Raw genomic sequence first — 14,724 nt, 5'->3', positions numbered from 1 at the left:
TATTAGATATAAGGCAAGTTTTTGATCAGTCTGAGTCGAAAATCATAGCTGTCAGGGGTTAAAGTTCAATAGATTTGATCTTTGCAGTCTCTAGCAAACTACTCAGCCAATTTTGGGTCTAAACGTTTGAAATTTTCTATAACAGGTATTCAGACATGCGGCAAGCCATTTAATCAGTTTGGGGGCGAAAATTTGTCTGCCAAAGAATAAAGTTTAAAGAGTTGACCTTTGCAGATTCTACCAAACTCCTCCGCCAATTTTGGGTCTAAACACTTGAAATTTTAGATGTAGGTAACGTGTACATGGGTAAAACATTTTATTTTGATTTGTGCCTAAAACAAGAAATTTTAAGAGGTCAAAATTAGGGTCAAAGTAAAAAAAAATACCTCTGTATTCTCAGGCTTGCAATTTCTTGTCTAATTTGAAATTTTACATAAAGGGTATGCACACATAGGGCAAGTTATGAACAGTACATAGGCCCGAGCAAAGCCGAGCTGAACTGTTAGTATATATATATATATATATATATATATATATATATATATATATATATATATATATATATATACTAGCAGAAGTATCTGTTGTTGACTGAGTTAAAAAAGAACCTTCAAAATATGAACTCTGATTTATAAAATAATGTAAATAACTTTTAAATTCTTTTAATCTCATATTTTTTCTACATGTTTATTTTTTACACGTTATTTACATGCTTTTTTACATGTTTTTTACATGTTTTTTACATGTTTTTTTACATGTTTTTTACATGTTTTTATATGTTTTTTTAACATTTTTTACATGTTTTCTACATGCTATTTACATGTTTTTTTTACATGTTTTTTACATGTTTTTTTACATGTTTTTTATATGTTTTTTTTGCATGTTTTTTTTGTCAAGGCCGGTAGACACCCAGACACAGGCAGACCCGGCATTGCTCGAATCATCTTTGTGGTAATTTTTCGAATATGCACCTCCCTCAAACGAATATGATAGGACAGTAGAAATTTTTATTGATACAAACGCATGAACACTAATAACGGTTATCCATTATAAATTACCCCCCAACGGTGCCCCTAGTTACGCTAGTAGAAATGAGCGATGTAACCTGTAAAAACTTCCACTTCACATGGTGGGTTATCATGGAAAGTTCGGTAGCTCTACATCAAAAGGTGTGAACGTGCATAAGGGTATCTGTTATAAGTGACAGCCCCAATGCTCTTACCTCGTTTGTGAGGGTGAACTGTGTAACTCGTTAAAACCTCGCCCCACACTGCATTCCATATTTAGAAACTCTACGAGTATACATCAAACAATGTGAGCATGCACAAGGTTTCCAGTTATAAATGACACCCCTGGGAGCCCTACCACCGTTGGTAGGGGGTGAGCGGTGTAGGCCATCAAAACCTCTCCCATCCTCATAGTTGGTTATTCTGCCAAATTTTATATCTCTACATGAAACGGTGTGAGTGTGCGTAGGGTTTCCTTCCTTATAAGTGACCTCTATCCCTTGGACTCCACCCGCGCTGGTAAGGGTGACTTTATCATACCCATTGGAGTCCATTGATATCTATCTTATCATTGTATGTGTTCAGTTTAGTATAATAGTAAACCATATAGGAACCTGTTCGTGTACAGAAAGACATACAGACGTTGAGCTTTACTATATAAATATATTTGAGATTTTGAGTAGATTTTACTTTATTAAAATACATGGCTACATACAGACATAAGAAATCCAAACTCATAAGAAATATAATCTAGGATTACTGGTATGAATATATTAAAAGCAAAACATTTCATTTTAAAAATGTCAAGTGTGAACGACGACCACACAATATTATTGGTATGAATAATTTAAAAGTATTTTTTTCATTAAAAACTATACGTTGACTGATTTTATATATTTAGAGATGTCCTAGTGCTTCTTGGCGTTTTAGCTAGAATCAAAGGGTGTGGCGTGACTGACCCGATGGAGCGATTTCCCCCTCATTGGGGAGGTTGAGATCTCCCTGGGATCTAAGAAAGACCGGGTAAATATACTAAAATTGTTAAATTAATCCCGGACGACAGCGGATATCAAAAAGATTAAAGTAGAAGATATGGATATATATTTTATTTCATCGTCAAAATCAGATATATATTTTGTTTTATTGTCAGAATCATATATATATATATATATATATATATATATATATATATATATATATATATATATATTGCTATTTGGAAATATTCAATGACAGAAAATGTTGGAACAATAGCGATGTACTTGCTGGCTTGAAGAACCCCGGCCAAGGTGTTCTGACTGACAACCGTTGACCTTGGAGGTCATGAGAATAGATATCATTTTGGGTCTCAGATTTCAAGACTGGTAATATTGACTGAACTGCATACCCGCAATTCTCATCTGGGGAATCCCCCAGACACGTATCTTAATTTGATTGGCTTAGGGGATTTTCCACCCCGACCCGACCCGGAGTATATAAAGCCAATGCCCCTCGAAATTAATCAGATTGGCGCAGAATCTTGAGATAATCCTATCCCTCCCGTAAGACGTGATCACCTCCCCTCCTCCAAACCGTCTGAGTACCGCCTACGAAGACCAGAGATTTGAGACTTTTAAAAACATACTAAGAACTGTAACAATATAGTTGTAAAAAGACTGTAAATATTTTTGTGAAATTAATCTTCAGTAGAATAGAATTTTCTTTTTGCTTGTCTTTCTTTCTGGTGGACCATTTTTCGTCTTTTTGGCCTATGCGAGCTTCATTTCTTTACGCTTCTAGAGAATTCTACACCGAGACGCTCAGGATCTGATGTGATCGTCTCTCTGAGATTTCGACATATCGAGCCAAAGGTTTTCGAAGAAGACCTGAGGTCAGTTGGTTGACCTTGCTACGAGAGAGACGGGGCACAGGGCACTCACACAGTACGAAAAGATCACAAAGACATGAACTCAACAGCAGCAAGTCGATCGGTCTGCAGTTAGTGGCTTGGAGAAGTGTCAATACCATTTCGGTTCCCTTCAGCAGGGCGGATGGTCCGGATCGAATCCTTAGTCTGTCGTTCGGACCTAGTTTCCAGCTTGAAAATGATTGGTTGGTGGTATACTCAAAGATCGAAGCCGCGGTTGACTCGTTGGTTAAATAGAAACTTTCCTTAAAGGTACAGGAGATGAGTGCGCCACTTACACCATTCTTCTCATCTTCTATCGACTGGCTCTACTTCCTCTGCCTGCGAATTACCTAAAGGGCCGCCAGAGCCTCCTGCCTTTGCTTCTTTGGGACGGGGAGAGACATTGGGTTCTCAGACAGGTCTGTGTTCAATGTCCGTGTGAGAAAAGCTTGTGTGAAAAGCTCCTCGATTTAAGGTGTCATTAAGACGCCGAGAGGCTGGCTTTCTGGAATCGAACCTTGACAGAAGAGCTCGCATGGAACCCCGTGGTCGATAACGCTCTTCCCGACCTCATCCTCGACCACTCGGTCAAGGCTCGTCGTAAGCCGTGGAGCGACACACAGTTCCTCAGAGAGTGCCGGGCCGCTCTCCGGAAGTTCCCAAAGTCGAGCGCTATTTCACGGGTTCTCAGAAAAGAACTCTATAGGGAATTAGTGAGGGGGCACTGACGACCCGCTCGCCGAGTAGTTAGGGGTTCCGGAGGAGGAGGAAGAGAAGGAGGAGGAGGAGGAGGCCCGCTTTCGGTAGAGCTGAGCGCCAGGTTTGAGTCATCTCAATAATTTTGAGTTTTCTTTGACTTTGCGATTGGTCTGAAATGCGTTACTCTTTAATGGCATACAACACACTGCTGGTCTAGTGGAGTCACCGAAGTGTTTTCATTGTGGAACTCCAGCAGAGGTAACGCAGAACACGCTTTCTTCGAATGCAGCGGACTCCGGCGGCACTGGGGGGTATCTTAACAAGGTGATGGTTCATATCGATTCAGAGCATTCTCGCCCGCGTGACGTATCTAACGTCATCCACAACGCCGGGCTGCTGTGAGATAGAAAGGGATGGATGGTGTTTCTCCCGATCCTGGCTGTAACAACAATTGTAGTGTGGACGTAGTGACTGAATCTTTTGCTGATCACGATCTAATCGCGTTCTTCAAATACCAATCAGATCAGAGGTTATAAGAAAAATTACATCACGTGGCCTTTGACAGAAAATGAATTAGAGTAGCAGACTTGGATGCACGTGGCGCACACGGTTCCAGATCCTGTTGGACGCCAGACCCATAAGGTAAGCTATTATTTAGTTTATTTTCTTAGCTAGGCAAGTGAATGCCCTCTCTACCAATAGAAAACCTCCAAGATACCCCCATTCCAGATATTTTTTCGCCCCTGCCCCCCCCCCCACTAATTGCTTCCATCTTGGAGTGACATCACATATTTCCCAACTCCTTCATCCTAATTTTTCCCCTATTTAGATTTCAGTGTCATTTAAGGGTCGACCTGCTTGTTTTCGGTACCTATGAAGCCGGAAAACAGTGGGCGTTTTACCATCCAGAAAGGATTGGGAGATCCCTACTAAAACTTTTTCTTTTAAATTTTCCTCCTCAGCTCAAGCCAATGTAATCGTGTTTATTTTATAAAAATCGGGTTTTATAAAATGTTATATTTGCAGACATTATATATATATATATATATATATATATATATATATATATATATATATATATATATATATATATATATATATTCCATTTTAATTTTTTATATCCTGTTACTATTCAACTAAATATATTCTTATGTCTGCATAACAGTACCTCTGTACGTAGGGTTATTTAGCTAGACGCTCGTCTGTGTATATTTATCGTGTACATATGTATATATGTAGATGTTCGTATAGATGTATTTGTTGATATATATATATATATATGCATTTATATGTGTGTGGGTGTCTATGAATATATATATGTGTATATGTATATATATATGTGTGTGCATATATATGTATATATGTGTGTGTGTGCGTGTGTTCTGTGTGTTTGTTGTATCTATATCTGTATTTGTATATGTCTATATATATGTGTATGAGTATATATATATGTATATGTATGTATAAATATATGGATATATGTGTGTATATTTGTATATGTGCGTGTATGCCTCTATATTTGTACGTATTTGTATATTTATATACATGTGATTATCTGTGTATCTATACATATAGCTGTATTCTTGCGTGTGCGTATGTTCTTTTATGTATATATTGACGCGTGTGTGTTTGTGTCGCTTTCCCACATGTACGTATGTATTTGTACATTTAGTACGTATGTATGTGTGCAGATATATGCTCCAGCATGAATATGTCTGCATTAGTCAATCTCTCCACCCCCAACTTAACACATAACGACACGTAACTCTCGGAGTAAAATCACACAAATGCAAAGTCCTTTATTTTCCGCGACATGTTCAATATAAGTAGAACCCCTCCCACACAACCCTCCTGTACAACTCACAGCCCCAATAAAATTATGACCCGTTTTTAATTTTATTTCAAATTTACATTCTGATGTGAAATGTTTTGAATATCTTTCAATAGGTCCTAATGCGATCTTTCGTTTTTCTTTTTTTCTATCCTCTTTTTAGAGAGCTCGCAATTTATTATAAACTCTTTATGAACTTTTTATACTTTTTTTTGAAGAGCTCCATTTTTCTTTAATTTCGCTCTAATCTATCCCATTTTTCATTTTCCTTTGGCGTCGAGAGGTTCCAAGTCGCCTGATGAAGTCTCTTTGACTGAAACAGATGGCTATTTGTAGCGACCATATGTAACTGTTTTCCCTAAATAATAAAAATATTTTGCTCTTTTTATTGAGCACTATTTAACAGCCTCGTTGTCTTCATTAGTTCTGACTTTTCAACACCTCAAACCTATATATATATATATATATATATATATATATATATTTATCTAGTGTTTCCTTTTCAGATTAAATATGTTTTTAACTCATTTCAAAGTGTTTTTAAACATATTTTATTAACTGTTTGCTCATATATATATATATATATATATATATATATATATATATATATATATATATATATATAAATATATATAAAAGACTTTATTTAGAAATCTTAAGCGGAACGACTTCTGGTGTGAATGTAATATTGTGGTGATTGAGAACTAGGATTATCTTTTAAAAAAATCAAAGATCCAGTGACAAGGATGTCCATAGATCCCCCTCCCCACTTTTTATTTGCCATGTATCTAATTTTTCTTTGTCAACTTCTTTGTTTCTCAAATGAAATGAATTAAACAAAGTGTAGTATCTTTTCTCCATATCATCATATTTGATGCTGACAGTTTTCATGCACTTATCTATCTTGAAAATGAAATGCTAAAAATGTACTTAAAGCGCTATATTTTTAAAAAATCCAAATCTCTTTAATTAATTGTATTTGTCAGTAAATATGGAATCTCTTATGGGTTGATTAAATGAGTTTGGGAAAAATAATTGAGATTTATAAAACAAAACAAATATGCGAGGTGCCTTCAATAAGTTTCCATAGTTCCTGAAAATTCAGTATGTTATTGTTCTCTTATAAGATGACTTGTCAATTTTTATGACTCCGAGTTGAAATTAAAAAAAATAAACTCTTGACACTTATTTAAAGGACCTCCTAGATATCTCAAGTGTATGATTCATCCTTTTAAATTGTACAGAAAACTTTATAGACACACCGTATAACTGTCTAATAAAATAACAGCATTAAAGTTAGATGTTCAGAAAGGTTGTCCGTCTGCAGGGACAACAGTACATTTGATAAAATGCGAAACTCAACGTAGAAAGTTATACAAATTCACAGCGTTGAGAAATCGGATTACAAAGTGCTAAAATCTTATTAATGGATGTCAAAGAATGAAACTCACTTCTCGTGTAAAATACCACTAAAAGACAACTCAAACGCACAAAAAAAGAAACCAAACTATAAACCTTATAAACTTTCATTGAAAGTCGAAAGAAAGTAGCAGACCCATATTAAAGAAAACGATGTTAAATAGAAAAGTAAGCGTGACGCCCCCAAGAGATATAGAAGTAATAATTGAAACACTTTGATTAAATAAAACCAAATAAAAGCCAGCGTACTAAAAACCATTGTTTTAGCTCTCGAATGTCAGCAGTGTTTAGACAAATCGTCTTCCCTGATTATTATCGCGAATTATACACCAAAGTAGGACGCGTAGAAATACCTTTGTTCAGTGTAGTTGGTGGAAGGTTTGTGATTTACGACATTTTAACCGTTTTCGGATTGCGATGATAATAGGAAATTTCGGACAATGTCAATCATACGTCAAATAGATTTAGTTATGCGTAAAGGGGAAAACGAAACCATGGATACAAAAGAACTTCAAATAAATAAATAAATTAATGATGGTGTACTTTACATGTATAAGAGTCAAGCGCGCCCAAGGATGAAGTACTGTTGGCACATCTGGGCTGGAGCTATTAGAAGCAGCTTATCATGCCTTGACAGTATTCAAAATAGACTTTGTAACTTAGTGGGGGGATGCCGTTTTCTCTTCCCTGCAATCTGTTTCCCCACAGAAGTGACGTTGCGAGCCTGTCTCTGCTTTATCGTTATTTTCATTGTAAGTGCTCGTCTGAGCTTCAATTTATGGTCTCCCCTCGCCAAACTTTCACGAAAACTACTCGTCTAGTCAAAACCACTATCAATAATTTCCCACACTCTTTATCTGTGCCTAAACCTAAACTTAGATTCCATGAACAAAGCATATTTCTTAGAACTGCACGCTTGTGGAACCCTCTTTTGTTTGCCTGCTTTCCATCTGACTACAATTTGATTGTCTTCAAGTCCAATGTAAACAAGTTCTTGATGAACCGTCCCCTAAGTAATCCAATTTACAAAAATTTCCACTACTTATGTTTACGATGCTATAATCACATTGACTAACGTATACTCACTAACACTGATTCCTATTTAAAAAAATACAAATTCTATAATTGAAATAAAAATTACAGAAACTATAATATAAAAATATGTTTTAGTATTGTGCAAAACTGATAAACGTAATTATATAAAATCTTACAAAGTAAGATACTTCTTTCAAAACGTAATATTATCCGCTTGCTTCATAGCGGGTTTCTGTAACTATTCCGATAGCAAATTTCATTCTATAGAAATATAGCTAGTTCCCTGACTCTTAGAAATAGAATGAATGGCGACTGGAAATAGACCAGCGGTGCCTAGAAAGACAGAGTCAAATTTCCACCGACACGTAGTTCGAAAATATGATGCGTGTTTGACCATATAATAAGCAATGCAATGCATACATAACTAAATAGAAAGAAGTGTTGTCAATGGTTGGAAGAATGCGGTCATTTTATATACCGAATTTATATTGCATTGGTAAGAAATGAAAATCAAATAAGCTACCTTTCAGATCTGAAAGAAATAAGAAAAAGATATTTGAAATGACAGCTCCATGTTTCAAATTCTGATGAGAAGGTGGGTTTATTATGCATATGCAAATACCTAAAAAAATAAACCAGAAAAAAATAACAACTAAGATGGACGGTTCGTCTAAGGATCATATAAATTTACAAGAAATCTTTTTGACCAGCCAAAATCAAGAGTACTTAAAGCAATAAGACGTTTTAGAGAATCATTTAAGACATAATTACTCAGCATACAACCGGCACATCTCATCGAAACAAAATATTGAACTGATATGACCGGAAATCTCTTGTATGAAGTTCAGCATGAACGTAATTACGCAGGAAGAGGTAAAACGTATTGTCCACAATGCCAGAAATAAATCTGCGCAGCCCTGAATGGAATACCATTCTTACTGTCTTAGGTAAAGCCAGTACAACTCTCTCTTAAAATAGAGAGGGAGTGAAAAATCTGAGATGCTATAAATGAGACGAAAGAAAACCAAGTTCTCAAATAAGCCATCAGAATGGCCAACGTTCAAAGATGGTCGACGGTTTCAGCCTAATGTCACCGGGATTTGATCATTCAGGAAATAAGGAGCAAGGAAGAAAGCAAACGGATCGTAAAACATGTCCAACAGTCACATCAGGGACAATGGACAAACTTGGAAGAAGCTATTAAAAGATAATTATGTTGAATGATATTTGGCATATGGCGCCACTGAGGCTGAGCCTCATAATATGCGCCACTTACGACGTGCTTCCGTCAATCACCAACCTCGCCAAATCAAAGAAAGGAAACGATTCAACATGTCCTTTGTGAAAAGAAAAAAAAACAAAACAGACTATAAAACATGTTCTGCAAAATAACGCTTAATAATAGCTGATAAACGTGACATAACAGAACATTAGACGAAGTGGACGCAACAATCAGCAGCACACGCGGCCCGAATGAACTAACAAGTTTTTTTTTTTTGCTAAGGCAGGAAAAATGTGGATCGAATCTATATAGCTGACCCGTTATTATTACCCAGCAAAAATATTTTTGGATTCGATGACGAGTGGATAATCGCCACAGATCTCCCTGGCTGGCACAATAATTACCACAATGTTATGAAAGGGAAGAGGCAACTGCTAGACATCGTTCTGTCGTCCGGAAAGGAACAAGACTCATCTTGCCTTCCATACATATTGTTGTCTCACCAACTAAACCTCTGGCCTGTTTTGGCTAGGATTGAAACCGCTATCTTCAGACAATGCTCACCTGAAACTGTAGAGATTCAACGCCTCTATCCACTGTGCCCTGAATATAGTAATTTCACTCCTACCCAAAGCAGGCCAGAGGTTTAGTTGCACAAACGTGCTAAGACAACGACAACTGTGGAAGGCAGTAATTGCTGGGATACAGTTACGAGACTCAGTATTCTTATACTATTGCAGTTAATCACCTGAAGAAGGCTAGCGGGTGAGTTAGTCGAAACGTGGTTAAAGCACCAACTATGAAGATGAGGATAACAGTCTGCAAATAAGCAAATGAAAATAAAATCTGTTGTTTTAATAACGTCATTATTTAGTTTTTTAATTTTTATTTTTAGAAATAACACCCATTATAATAAAAATAATTTTTGTATGAATAGATTTTAACAGAAAATAGTTTATATGAAACATAGTGTTTTTGATGTTTTTTGTTGTTTTCAAATGTAGGTTTGACTTTAAACTGATGCAGGACGACGATCAATGCGCGACAAAGGAGCAGACGATATTTGGGGAAAATATTGGAAAAAAAATCAACTTGAGCAGCCAAGAGTTTTACGACAGTTATCTTTACGAGTTTGTGGAAACAGAAAGTTTGTAATGATGTTTGTGTCTTCACCTTAAAAAAACATATTAGTTTTGTTCAATTTTGTTTGATAAAAAAAAGAAATAAGTCGAAAAAAATACTTGTTTATTTTTTTCACTTAAAAAACATGTTACAAACACAAAACAGAACTTGTTACGGTAAATCGTCGTTTCTTTTTTATTTTCATTATTTATTTATTTTCCTGGTATTATTATATTTAAATGTTTTCTTCAGTATTTTCCTTGTTGTTACACTTTGATAATTGGCAATGCTTACGTCTGGTCCACATTCTGCACAAGTACCAAATCTACATATTTTGCAAGCATTTTTCGCATTGGATTTGGGTACAATGGACTTCACAGTCTTTTTGCCTCGGCTAATATTCGTCTGACATTCAATTGTATACTTCGTTTCGGCCAGCTAAATTTATGTATAAACTTAAGTTAAACCACAAATACATAACACTTTTATTTCCGTCTTGATGAGAAACGGCGTATTTTATTTCTATCGCGGCAAAAGCGGAATCGTGTTTGTTCGTCTCGTTAATTAACTTGGACGTTATATGTTAAAGAAATAACACGGACAGAAATAATAGTGTTTTATTGAAGCAACAACACATGTCAACTTTTATTTACTTGCAAAAGCTAAAACCAAAACAATATATATATATATATATATATATATATATATATATATATATATATATATATATATATATATATACATACGTATATTGTTTTGGTTTAAGCTTTATATGTTTGTGTGTGTGTCTGTGTGATGTATATATGTAAGTGACAAATATATATATGTATATATATATATATGCGTATACAGTTATATGTATATGAGTATTTATATGAGAATTATATATATGTACATGATATGTATCTGTCTGTGTGCATATATATTGCATGATATGTATTCATACATGTGTTATATATATATATATATATATATATATATATATATATATATATATATATATATTTAAATAATATGTGCGGAAATTTGACGAGACCTCTTTCGGCTATCATCGCCTCAGGAAAAAATCGATGGTATATAAAACAATATTATTGGCGAAATTAAAGAGCACTACTAGAATTAAGAAAAAAAAACGATTAAAAAAAGTTAATCCGTAAATACGGCGTTTAAAGCGACTAAAACTGGGTACAACGAGGGAGAGAAAAAACAAGAAAAGAGGGAGAAACGGGATCAAAGACCACAAAGAGAAATGATGCTCTTGCTGTCCCCTTTTGCCGGCTTAAAGAAGGTTTTCGAACCGCAATAGAGACAGACTCCAAAATCTTTAAATGGTTTTTGGAGTCTACTCTGTGTAACACCTCGAACCACTCTATTTTATATTTGTCGGCACAGCATGTATAGTCAACAAAACACTGGCCAATGACAGAGTCCAAGGCTACAGAAGGAGGGAGACTACCAGATACTACACTCCCCTGTCTGATTTCAATGGAACGTGCTGGTTTATACGAGTTAGAAAATGCAAAGATGATTACCCGACATAACCAGTATCTCACTGGCATTTAAATTGTTATACAATATTACTAATTTGGGCGAAAGGCAAAGTAAATTCGCGAAAAGAAGGAATAGCAAGCCTCGTAATGTATACCAAACGCAAGGAAACAGAGTAGAAGCACTTATAAACACTTCTAACAATCTGTTTTGACAATTTTGATGGCCAAAAGATCTCTCGAGAAATTTCCGTACATATAATCTAAATCTACTTATAAATGTTGTACCTCCAAACATATATATATATATATATATATATATATATATATATATATATATATGATAATTTAATTATGGCTAAATACAGACCAATCAACATGATGATTAAAGAAATAAAAAATGAAAATAAAGGTCAGCTAACCAGGTTTCGTTTTTGATCAACAGAGCTAAATCGAGGAAAATACAAAAAAAAAAAAAATAGTCATAGATATGGCGGTTAGTAGAAAAAACAAAACAAAAAAAAACAAAAAAAAAAACGAAAAACAAGCGAAGAAAAAATAAATAGAAACTAAATCAAGATCTAAATGATTTTCTTTTTACTTGCAAAGAGAAGGTCTCAAAGACTTAATAAAAATAGTTTCTAGAATTTTTAGATTTTACTTAAGATTGTAAACATGTTAGCACTGAAATTCGTGCCACACGCATGCCTATTTATGAGGTGCTCGCAAATCGAAGAACCATACGAAGGTGAAAAATTTGCATACAGAATCTTTGATGGTACGTGTTGTTTCAAACGAATATCCAATCCTTGCGATGTTCGCCCAACGTAGTGCGCGCTGCAACTACATATAAATAAATAAATAATAATTATGGTGAGGGGGGAGAAATCTTTGCAAATGGACGACACCATAGGTCTGGTTGAAAAAAAACAACACGTGGATTCGATGCAAAATAACACTATTGTACAGACAAAGAAATTTGCTTAGGAAATCGGTCACTGATATATATATATATATATATATATATATATATATATATATATATATATATATATATATATATATATATTTAAATGTACAGACGGTCAGAAAAACATTGGTACCGTCGGTTTCAAGCCCAACATAAAGAGGACCAGTTAATGGCAAATCGTAAATAATGTTAGGCTCTCGTCAGCCATGTTGTTTCTGTCTGAGGAAAAGTAGGGCAGCACTTATTGTTTATAATGATGTTCATTTTTATTTAACTATAGTTTGTCCCTATCTCTGTAAATTTTATGTTATTTTAATATAAATTTTCTAATTTTTTAATTTTTTTTATTTTATGCATTTATAGTAAATGTGAGCTGTCTTATTTTGTTTCTAATCTAATTCGATTCCTAGAAACAGTCAAGCTACGCTGACGAGAGGTAGTTATCTTGAAACATACGTGTACGTAGATTACTGTTTTAAAAAATAATAAAAATAAATAAATGTTATATATGTCCAAATTTATAGTAAATGTGAGCTGTCTTATTTTTTTTCTAATCTAATTCGATTCCTAGAAACAGTCAAGCTACGCTGACGAGAGGTAGTTATCTTGAAACATACCTGTACGTAGATTACTGTTTTATAAAATAATAAAAACAAATAAATATTATATATGTCCAAATAAATTATGGGCGAATTTTTAGTAAATAAGGAATTATTTAACCGTATTTATCGTTAAAAAATGCAACATCTCTAGATAGATATATATCTTCTTTTCTTCTTTCTCTTCTTTTTCTTCTTCTATTCTTTCTTCTATCTTCTTCTATATATTCTTCTCTCCTATCTATCTTCTATTCTATCTTCTATTATTCTCTTCTTCTATCTATCTTCTCTTCTCTTCTATTTTTTTTCTATCTATCTCTCTATATAAATAAAAAGGGGCTCGTTTTTTCCCCTGTGATTTTTACCCTAATAGAATTGAAAATCAAGACATTTCATGCAAATGTAATATGCTCACACTGCACCACATTACCTTTGGTGTGTTATAGGCCTATCACCTATCCACTTACTCAATAAACTTATATCCCTATATTTTTTCGTTTTTATAATTTTTTTAATTTTATTTATATTGAGGGGGGAGTTAACGAACCTAAGAGTTACTGATGCCATCTTTTTCTTTTTTTCTTTTATTTATATTGGGGGGATTAACGAACAGAAAGGGTTACTGATGTCATCCTTTTTTAGTTTCTTTTTTAGTTTTTTTTAGTTTTTTACTTTACTTTTTTGTTTATTTCATTTACATGGGGGGGGGGGTAACGGACCGAAGGTTAACTGATGCCGTCTTTTTTTAAAGTCTTTTTTCGTTTTCTTTTATCAGACATTCTTAGCCCACATTCAATTTTACCTTGCTTAAGTTAATAACAGTCTATCACAACGCTCCCTTACTGAAATCCGTTCTCCTCCGCATTAAAAATACAGTTTACACAAAGAAAATCGCGTTTATTACATAACTAAACAAACAAACGAAAACAACTACCATTGGATTCCCAATTGTATTTATGCCACGTTTCTTTCTTTTTCAACATAGCCTCACCAATTAACAGTACCCAGCCAACATTCAGGTGAATACAGTTCAGTTCTCTTACAGAAATCCGTTCTCTGCCGCATTCTACAGTTTACACAGAAACAATCGCGTTTATTAAATACACAAAAACACGAAACGAACTAACATTGGATTCCAGATTTTACATCTAACTCTTTTCATCTGGAACTATTAATTGCGTATCCAACTGTATTTAGGCAAAAAAAGAATTATTATTCTTTTGTTTTGATTTACCCAAAACCACACACACCTAGTTATTATAATAAAATCGTATTTACCATTTCGTTTATATATACAAAAGGTACACTGTTTCACGAATATATTTTAATACTGAAAAAAAAAGGACTCATATACATTTTATTCCTGCATTATTTCTCTATATCTATACTATTTATTCAAACGGAATCAACATAAAACAAATTATTTTATTTGCATATTAAATTAA

This window comes from Euprymna scolopes, chromosome 10, assembly GCF_053919585.1.
Source record: "Euprymna scolopes isolate OS-2025 chromosome 10, ASM5391958v1, whole genome shotgun sequence".
Lineage (NCBI taxonomy): Eukaryota > Metazoa > Mollusca > Cephalopoda > Sepiida > Sepiolidae > Euprymna > Euprymna scolopes.
Note: the sequence above shows the minus strand (reverse complement) of the source record.